Here is an 8,560-nt window from a genome sequence, read left to right on the forward strand (position 1 = left end):
TACGAACATAGCCGAACACGTTTTCGTGTTTACCCACTCGCGATTGACATTTTCCTTTTCTCTCTCATTCTCGCTTCCACGATTATCCTACCGCAACAGCGTTTAATCACAAAAGCCGCCACAAAACCAATTTTGCAAACGCAGTTTGAAGGGGCGTCAATCGTGGTCGGCTCCTAATCGCCATCTCGCGTTCTCTCATTGCAGTTTTCGGAGAGGTTGAGAGACTCAGCGGTGAGAGCGCATAGTCGAGGAAAAGGGGAGGAGTGATAGAGAGAGAATGACATCGCTGGGAATCACGAGATACAAGAAGAGATCTCACAAGCTATAGTGACGGCCGCTATACTCTCGGATATTTTTGGTGCAGAGATAATCAATTGATAGCTTTTCTATCACTCTTTTGCAACACTGCTCATGGTAAATTTAACGATATTAATTTATTTGCAAATGATTAGACAGTCATCTCGGCTTTTAAAATAACAATAATCTACAGCAAAACATTGTTCAAATCCCTTTGAATTGAAAAAAAAAACATACATGGACACTGTGCGGCCTACGCTTAATATATGTTTAAAAAATATAAATGATGAGACTAGTCTCACCGTTTGAATAATATTTGAAAATTAAATTGAAATCTTATTAATGTCACCTCGGTTCACTGTACTTATGGCTTCTATGCAATAAATTTCACTGCAAACCAAACATCTAAGACTGCATATCATCACTTCATTTTGAGATCTGCAATCGAAGTAAGAAAATCAATTATTTTGATCTCCATCACATCAAAGCCATAATACATGTACAGCAACTCTGCTGTTCATTAGACATTTCCAAGATTTTTTCAAGAAGTTTCAAATATTGAGCCAAAAGGTTAACGTAGGTGTTCCGCTGTAGAAGCTTTATGAATCAAAGACTTTTCTACGACGTATATGCAAGCTGATCACTAGAAGAAAAAAACGTTACTTAATCCTTAATCTAATTCAAACACACGCCCTTCCCCCCCCTCCTCCCTCCTCCCACCCCACTCCTTAAAGTGTTCACATGGTTTATGGATGGCCCTAACGTGATCACAGCACCTAACAGGTCCTAATAAACATAAGTTATGAATAAAAAACCCGATTTAATCCCACCTGGGGTGAGATAGAGCCTTTCTTACTATTTTTTTTTAGATTAAATATGTCTTTATTGAACTTTCTTATAATAATTACATTTCATTTACATTCTAAGTGGTATGGCTACATGCTCTTCATCTTTGTTATGTTTTTCGTTTTCTTATTAACTGTTCACATTCATTTATTTACTTCAAATTGTTTTACATTTTTGCATTGAATCGAATACATTTGGGTAAAAAAGAAAAAAATCACTTTAACAACTAATCCTAACTTAAAACTAAAAAAGTAAATTCATTGAAATATTCAAAATCATTAGAACGAGTAAACTACGAACTGTATTTTAAGATAAATCCTCCAAGCGTTCTTACTTGTTCCGCACGAGTTTTGCAACCACGCAGTGTTGTTGTCATCTCGATGAAAATGTCCAGAAGTTTTTGTGGTGAAAACAGGTCACTGCTGCCTTCATCCGTTGATGCTGGTTGGTTTTCCCTCGGTTGCTGACTGAAGCCAGGAGGTGTTGTATTCTCTGCAACTTTTTGCCGCTGATTCAACGGCAATGGCTGCAGATTTGGAACCACTCGAGCAGATCCCGCTCCAGGTGACGCCAAAGCAGGAAAATCCACGTCCGTGAAAGTTGGTGGTGTTTTGCGACGATTTGGTTGGTGCCTCGTCGTCGCTTGCTGCCGAATTTTCACAAACTCAGCTCGTTTTGGGCAGCTTCGATTCTTGGTCGAATGGTTGCCGCCGCAATTGAAGCATTTGGCTTCAATGTTCTCGTTGATTGTTTCGCAAGCTTGAGTTTTGTGCTCACCTCCGCAGGTTGCACAACGACTCTTGATGAAACAGTTCCTTCCACCATGTCCAAATTGCAAACAGTTCGAACACTGCGTCACGTCACGGTGCACTGGACGATAACGTTCCCAAGTCACGATGATGTTGAAAATTGCCCGAACTGCTTTCAGCTCAGACGGCGTTGTCGATCCTTTCTCGAGATGAACCAGGTACAGTTGATCACGATACTTGATGTCCTTGTTGTGTCTCGTCATCTTGAAGACTTCGATCACGTTCAACTTAAGAGTTTTGAGCTCTTCTTTCAGCACACTCACATCCATGTCATACAGGCCTCGGAGGACCTGTTTCATGGGGCGTTTACCTGGATCGTCATGGCTGTAGTATTCAATCTTTGTGTTGTTCAGGAAATCCCGAACGTAGTCGTAATCCTTTCTGGTAGGTAGCAGAATTTTGAGTCCATCAGCACACAAGGGAATGGAAGCTCGTAAAGCACCAGATTTGATAAACCCGGTCAGCCACTTTCGCACCGAATCCGATGACGATGTTTTCACAAAAATGGGTGGCAACTTTTCCCGTCGTTCAAATTCTTCCTTCTCGCTCACGTCCACAGGGAGGGTAGCGAACTGGTTTCCAGACGAATTTTGAGCGTCCTTGCTCAAACTGCCTGGCTTTACAGGTAGCGCTTCGGCATTCTTTAGCTTCTTCAAATCTGCCGATCCTGCTGGTGAGGACCGCCTCTTTTTCTTGCCGAGAGGCATTTTTTGCACTTTTTAGCACTTTTTTGGTTTGTGAGGTACGCACGTCTGACTCGCTTCTCTGCTGATCGCAGACTCGCCTTTCTTACTAAAGAATATAACAATGGTAAAACTTTTTTCAATTCATAACATCGACTTTGTTTATTTATAACGTCAGCACAAAAGATAGTCTTATGATGAAAGCAATGTTTTATAAATGATATGATTGTAATCAAACAAGCGTTTATGACAAACGCGATCATAGCAAGCTTCCCTTGCGCCAGTGACAACGCACACCGCGGTTTTGGTTTTTTAGCTTCGGTACAAGCCCTTTTGTGTATCGTCCGTTTCTTTCAAAGGTACACGCCGCGCGGCATTTCAGAATGTCCCGCAGACACTGTTGCCAGCGATTTTTGCACTTTTGGTGCAATAAAAAACATACCCGGCAACAATGCCATGCAATTCGAAGAAAAAGATCAACAAAAACAAAACGCGCAGTATGGGATTAGACAGCGCGCATTTGCCGAAAGTGCGGCGCGTCGTTTCGAGGCTGATATGCCGCGTGTCTTTTACGGGAATACGCGCAATATTTTGGTTCATCGTTCCAGCGCACCAAGCCAACACTCAAAAAACCATTCACCACATAGTTGCATGAAAATTCCAGTGGCAGCCCATTTTTGGTTCAGAACAACGTTTTACAGGAGTCATGCAACTGTCACAGTGAATTCACGTCATCCCAACTTGATTCTCACATAGTCTGCACTCACACAATTGAACGCTACGTGAAATTCATGCCTGAAAAATTGGAGGCGTGGCTTACAGTCAGCTGTGTTTAGGTCTGCATGAAAATCTTGTCAAATCCACAGGGTAACTGGTATGGAAAAAATCCACTTACCTTTTCATGCTACATTGTGGTGAAATGTTTTGTGTGTCTGCAACAATGTTTGAAGAGGTTGCATGAAATTCCTGTCTGCAAATTTCAAACCGGGCGAGCAGTCTGAGGACGGTCAGTCTGCTGCTGATTCTCTTGAAGTGAACATCGTTTAATTTTTTTGTCGATTCAGCTGGTCATTTTCTGACATTCCTCGTCGCGCTCTTTCAGCCAGATTTCTAGTTCGATGGTAAGTATTTTTGTAATCATGTTGTATTTTTTAAAAATTAAATTGCAATTGTTTTTTTCTAGATCCTCGTAAAGCAAATTTTCCAGCGCACAATCGTCGTCGACCTCCGAAAGGCCGAGTGAAACATAAATCCGGAGGAGCGCAAGGCCCAGCAAAACCAGGCCATCAAACGTCGCAAAATGGAGACAAGTAAGCTGAGAAAGGCGCTGGAGGGAACCGACAGAAAATTAAGGCTGCTAAAGTGCTCCAGCATACCGGCCCGCACACCGTTACTGAAAATCCGGATACGTGAATCAAATTCAACAAAAATACAAGAATTCCACCCAACTTAAACCCTTCACCCGGGAAGCAGCTAAATTGCTAGTGAATTGTGATTAATAGTGTTTTATGAAATGTGATTAAGATTGTGGTTTAAAGATCGGAAAATCAAATCTTTTGACAATAAAAAGTTTAAAGAACTAATGACTTGTGTATTATTAATTTTTTATCTGAAAAAAATAAAAATAAAGAAATAACCCACTAAAATGCCAATTAAGAATCAGGTGAATTTGACATTCAGATCATGTGAATATTGCATGGAGAGTCATGCTAATTTCACGAGAAATTCATGCAAACCTTGCGTGATGCGGTAGTGAACAGCCATCGAGGGTCTGTGCACTGAGATTCAGTTCCCACATGACGTTCATGTCACTGTTGCATGAAATGCCAAATGGAAAAAAATCACGTATATTTTCATGCAACATTGTGGTGAAAACTATTTTGAGTGAAGCAAAACCGAGCTACAACCCAGTGAGAAATACGGGGCCGATCGGGTCTGATCGTAAGAACGACGATCAGACCTACAGGGGCCGATGCGGGTCTGATTTTGAGACACGCATCAGACCCGAATCAAGGTATTTTGCACCCGAAACGTCAACCTGTCAAGGTTGTTCGAACATCGCAAGAGGCCGACGTACGGGGGCGACGTAAGAACGACGTAATGGTGAAAAATCGTACGCGCATCAAGCTCTTTTTTAAGGTTCTTCTTCTTCTTTTTCCGTCATCTGTCATCAGGGTTTTGTTTTGATTGAAAGAATTTCTTGTTTTTGGACCGATTTTTTGGCTTTGTTGCATTTTATTAATCAAATTATATTGTTTTAATTAAATTCTGCGTAGAACGCGTAAAAACACTATTTCTTCTGCACCTGTTGTTGCTGCTTTCGATGGAAAGAAGACCGGACGTGGGAGTCTAGTTTGGCGCAGCTGTTCCGTGCACATTTAATATTCCGGCGGCTTGTTCACCTCGTCGACACAACCGGGTTCGTTTTCACTGGTCACATCCAGTATGGCCGGCTGCAGCGGTTCCACCAAGTGCCCACAGGACGGCACTTGGAGAGCGGTGATCGCCGAGTCTGGTCCACCCAGCGACGTTCCGAGGGAACTTGCAGGGTGTCGTGCCTGTTCCGTGTGTCGTCTCTCTTGAATTTGCCAGGGCCAGAGCGACCGCCCGGCTAGCCTAATCTGTGCTGCCTCTTTCCGAGGGAAACTCGAATCATGCAGGGACCTATTTAGAAAAGAAAAATAAATAATAAGTGTACTGAATTAAGCGAAAGTCACAAATAAATTTACGAAATTTGAAAAGCAAAAGGCAGGATCGTGGAACGGACCTGTTTTATAAGATGACTTGGAGCGTCCGTGCGGATATTAATCAGTCGTTCCGCGGGTACATGCAGGGTGGTGATCGTCCGGCAAGCCTGTTCCGTGCAGCGTTGTTCCGAGAGCCCTTGCAGTTGGCAATCATCCGGCGAATCTATTCTAGAGCCATACTCGTCCCTGGTGGCAGTTTCGGATTGTATGAACCTATTTAATAAGAAAAAAAATACAATTTTTGCACTACATGAAGCAAATGTACAAATAAATTACCAGGATCGTTGACCGGATTCGGATAATCTTGACTTGAAGACACATGCAGGTTGGCGACCGTCCGGCGAGCCTATTCTAGACCATGGCCGTCCCTGGTAGGAGTTTCGGATTGCAAGAACCGATTTAATAAGGAAAAATAAAGTATTATTGCTGTGAAACTAGCAAATGTTATAAGTAACTAACCTATTTTGAAATGTAACAGGCCGTGGACCACATTCCGTTGATCTTGGGAGAACCAAGCGGCTTCTTCTTCTCGTCGGCTATCGGAGTACTGCACGATCCCTCCCGAAGGCGCGACAGCAGGCCACCTTTCGGCGGTTTGGCGGGCGTTCCCAGGATGCTCATGTCAGCGGTGCCGGCCGTGGCCATGTTTTGCGCACGTCCTTGTTGGCCAGCGAGCGGTCCAGGTCGGCCGAGCTCTTGTCGGCGATCTCCACGGACGACTGATCGGCAGTCTTCTGGGGTGTTCCGGGAGCGGCAGCGGGCTCGGTTGGCTTTAGTTTGGTGGCATCCTTCGGCGATTCGTGCACTGTCTCGTCGATATCGAACACTTCTGGTGACTAAAAGAAAGTGACGTTTGCATTTAGAGTTCTAGGCCAACTAGACTCACCGATTTACCAACCTTCTTCTCCGGGCACTTCACCACTTCCTTCTCCTGTTTCTCCTCCTCCTCCTTCTCTTCAAACCTGAAGCTCTTCTCGGCCTACGCCCATGGACCGAATTCCGATGATCTTGACCTGGCGTATTTTTTATTGGTGCAGCTTTAAATACATTGTTCCGAGGACAACTGCAGAGCGGCGACCGTCCATTGAACCTGTTCCGTGCTGCGTTATTCTAAGGACACTTGCAGCGTTGCTTTCTACGTCACTTGCAGGGTGATGGCAGTCCTGATTCACAATTCCAGATATAAGCCGGTGAAAAAGATCCAGGAACGTGTGCCGGTTATGATTTAGATCAGACGTGTTAGTGGTGCATCTCACCCGTCGTTCCGAAGGCACCTGAATGGCCGTGACCGTCTTCAAGTCTGTTTTAGCGTAGGGTCGTTCCGGGGCACTTGCAGTACCATGGCCATCCCGCGTGACAACTTTGTATGCACTAACCTGTTTGACAACAACAAAAATCATTATTACACTGAAATTAGCCAATTTTACAAATAATTTACCAGAATCTTTCGTTTTGAATTGGAACCGACCACCTTGGGGCGATGTTCCCGTGGACCGGTTGCCGAGATTCGCCAAACTCGTGGCTGGAAACACACGGTGAACGTGACCGCATCTGGATGGCTCGCGTTCCGATCAACCACCGGTGGTTTGAAAAGCATCCGGTGCTGCAACTGCTCTGCAGCAGATTTCGTCGTGGCTCTGGCGCTGGGATCTAGTTGCAGAAGTGTTTTGTTGAAGATCTGGCTATCCTTGGAACTGCTGTTGGCCCGGCCGGCTTTTCCACTCAATCGGCAACGTTGGTATTCCGTCCTCCAGTCAAGTCATCGTTCGACCATTTTTGTGCTGACTTTCAAGTCTGTTCCTCGCTCCGAAGGCAATTGTAGCAATTGACTGTACCAAGTGCCAGTTCCAGATTGCGACCGGAGGACGATGTTCCAGGAACGTGGATCGGTTCCGATTAAGCTAGAACTGGGCGCAAAATGGCAATATCTAGGATTCGGAACATGTCTACAGAATTGCATGGCTGCTGGTGGCTCGGAGAGACCGCCGTCACGGAACTAGCAACGAGGTGGCACGCGACCGACCAAAATCAGCTTCTGGATCGCTTTGTTGACAACCGCGAAGTCTGGTCGCCGATGTGCCATTTGTCTCGAAAATCGCGTGCATTGTTTGGCGGTCCTGCACGTAGCAGGACAAAACGGTTTTTTTTATTCCGGCTTGTTTTCGGCGTTGAACTGGCTGCCCCAATAGATTCTTCGCCCTTGTGTCCAGTGTAGTGGTCATCTTAGCCAGTACGGAACATATCGCCGGGAGCAGCTTCAGAGCCGACGTTCGTTTTCTTGGTTTCTTGAGTAACGCGAACTATTTGACCTGGAATACGAAGAGGTTAGTTAGAGTTGGAGATTTCAAAAGTTTTTTTTCACCTTTGCTATTGCAGCACCGGGGTTTCTGCCACCGTCTGTCTCTAGGTCACTTCCCAGGTGGTCCAGTCACGGACCACGGGTGTCAAATTTGTTCAACCTAATCAGTGCTGCCTCTTTCTCTCGGCGTAGCAATTCCGGATTGCATAAACCTATTTGAGGAGCAAAAAAAAAACAGTTATTGCAGTGATACAAGCAAATGTTTCAAGTAAATTACCGAAATTTTGAAAAGAATTGAAATGGGGACTGGTCCCAGTTAATCTAGACTTGGCACGTTCGTGCCGTATTTCACCCGAGGCCTTAAACCTCATTCGAATCTGTTTCGTGCAGCGTTGTTCCGAAGGACACTTTCAGGGCAATGGTCGTTCGACTTGACAATTCCGGATTGCGACTGGGGGGTGAATTTCCAGGAACGTGGAATGGTCCCGGTTGCTCTAGATTTGGACGCGTTCCTGGAGCATCCCACCCGTCGCTCTGAGAACACTTGTAGGGCCCGAACCTTCCTTCGGACTTGTTCTGAACAGCGTCGCTCCGAGGGCGACTATTTTGAGGGAACGAGGGACGTCCTGGGGGAACTTGCATCAACCTATTTAAATAGAAAAGAAAAAAAGAAATCATTAAACTGAGATTCGAAACCAACAGTTGGAATTGTTGATCGTGGCCACGAATGGGTACACTGCATTGTCCGCGTTCCAACTGGTGCTTCAGGTGCCAGTCCTCCTCGAACTAAACTTCAACCTGTCCTCAGCGGCACCGATTCCGCTGCCACCGACTGGTCATGCGCTGCGCCACTTTCCGAAAGTGTGAAGCGTCCTACCA

General features: G+C 45.1%; 1 long non-coding RNA gene across 1 annotated transcript; it reads right to left on the reverse strand.

The window, feature by feature from the left end:
* Nucleotides 1-5,400: 5,400 nt before the first annotated feature.
* LOC120430095 (uncharacterized) lies at nt 5,401-7,002 on the reverse strand. Its single transcript, XR_008212776.1, has 5 exons — nt 6,821-7,002; nt 6,281-6,758; nt 5,842-6,218; nt 5,659-5,750; nt 5,401-5,595 (listed from the first exon to the last, which is right to left on the reverse strand). It is a non-coding gene; the product is annotated as an uncharacterized LOC120430095 (long non-coding RNA).
* Between the last annotated feature and the right edge of the window lie 1,558 nt (nt 7,003-8,560).

Source organism: Culex pipiens, chromosome 1 (genome assembly GCF_016801865.2).
Source record: "Culex pipiens pallens isolate TS chromosome 1, TS_CPP_V2, whole genome shotgun sequence".
NCBI lineage: Eukaryota > Metazoa > Arthropoda > Insecta > Diptera > Culicidae > Culex > Culex pipiens.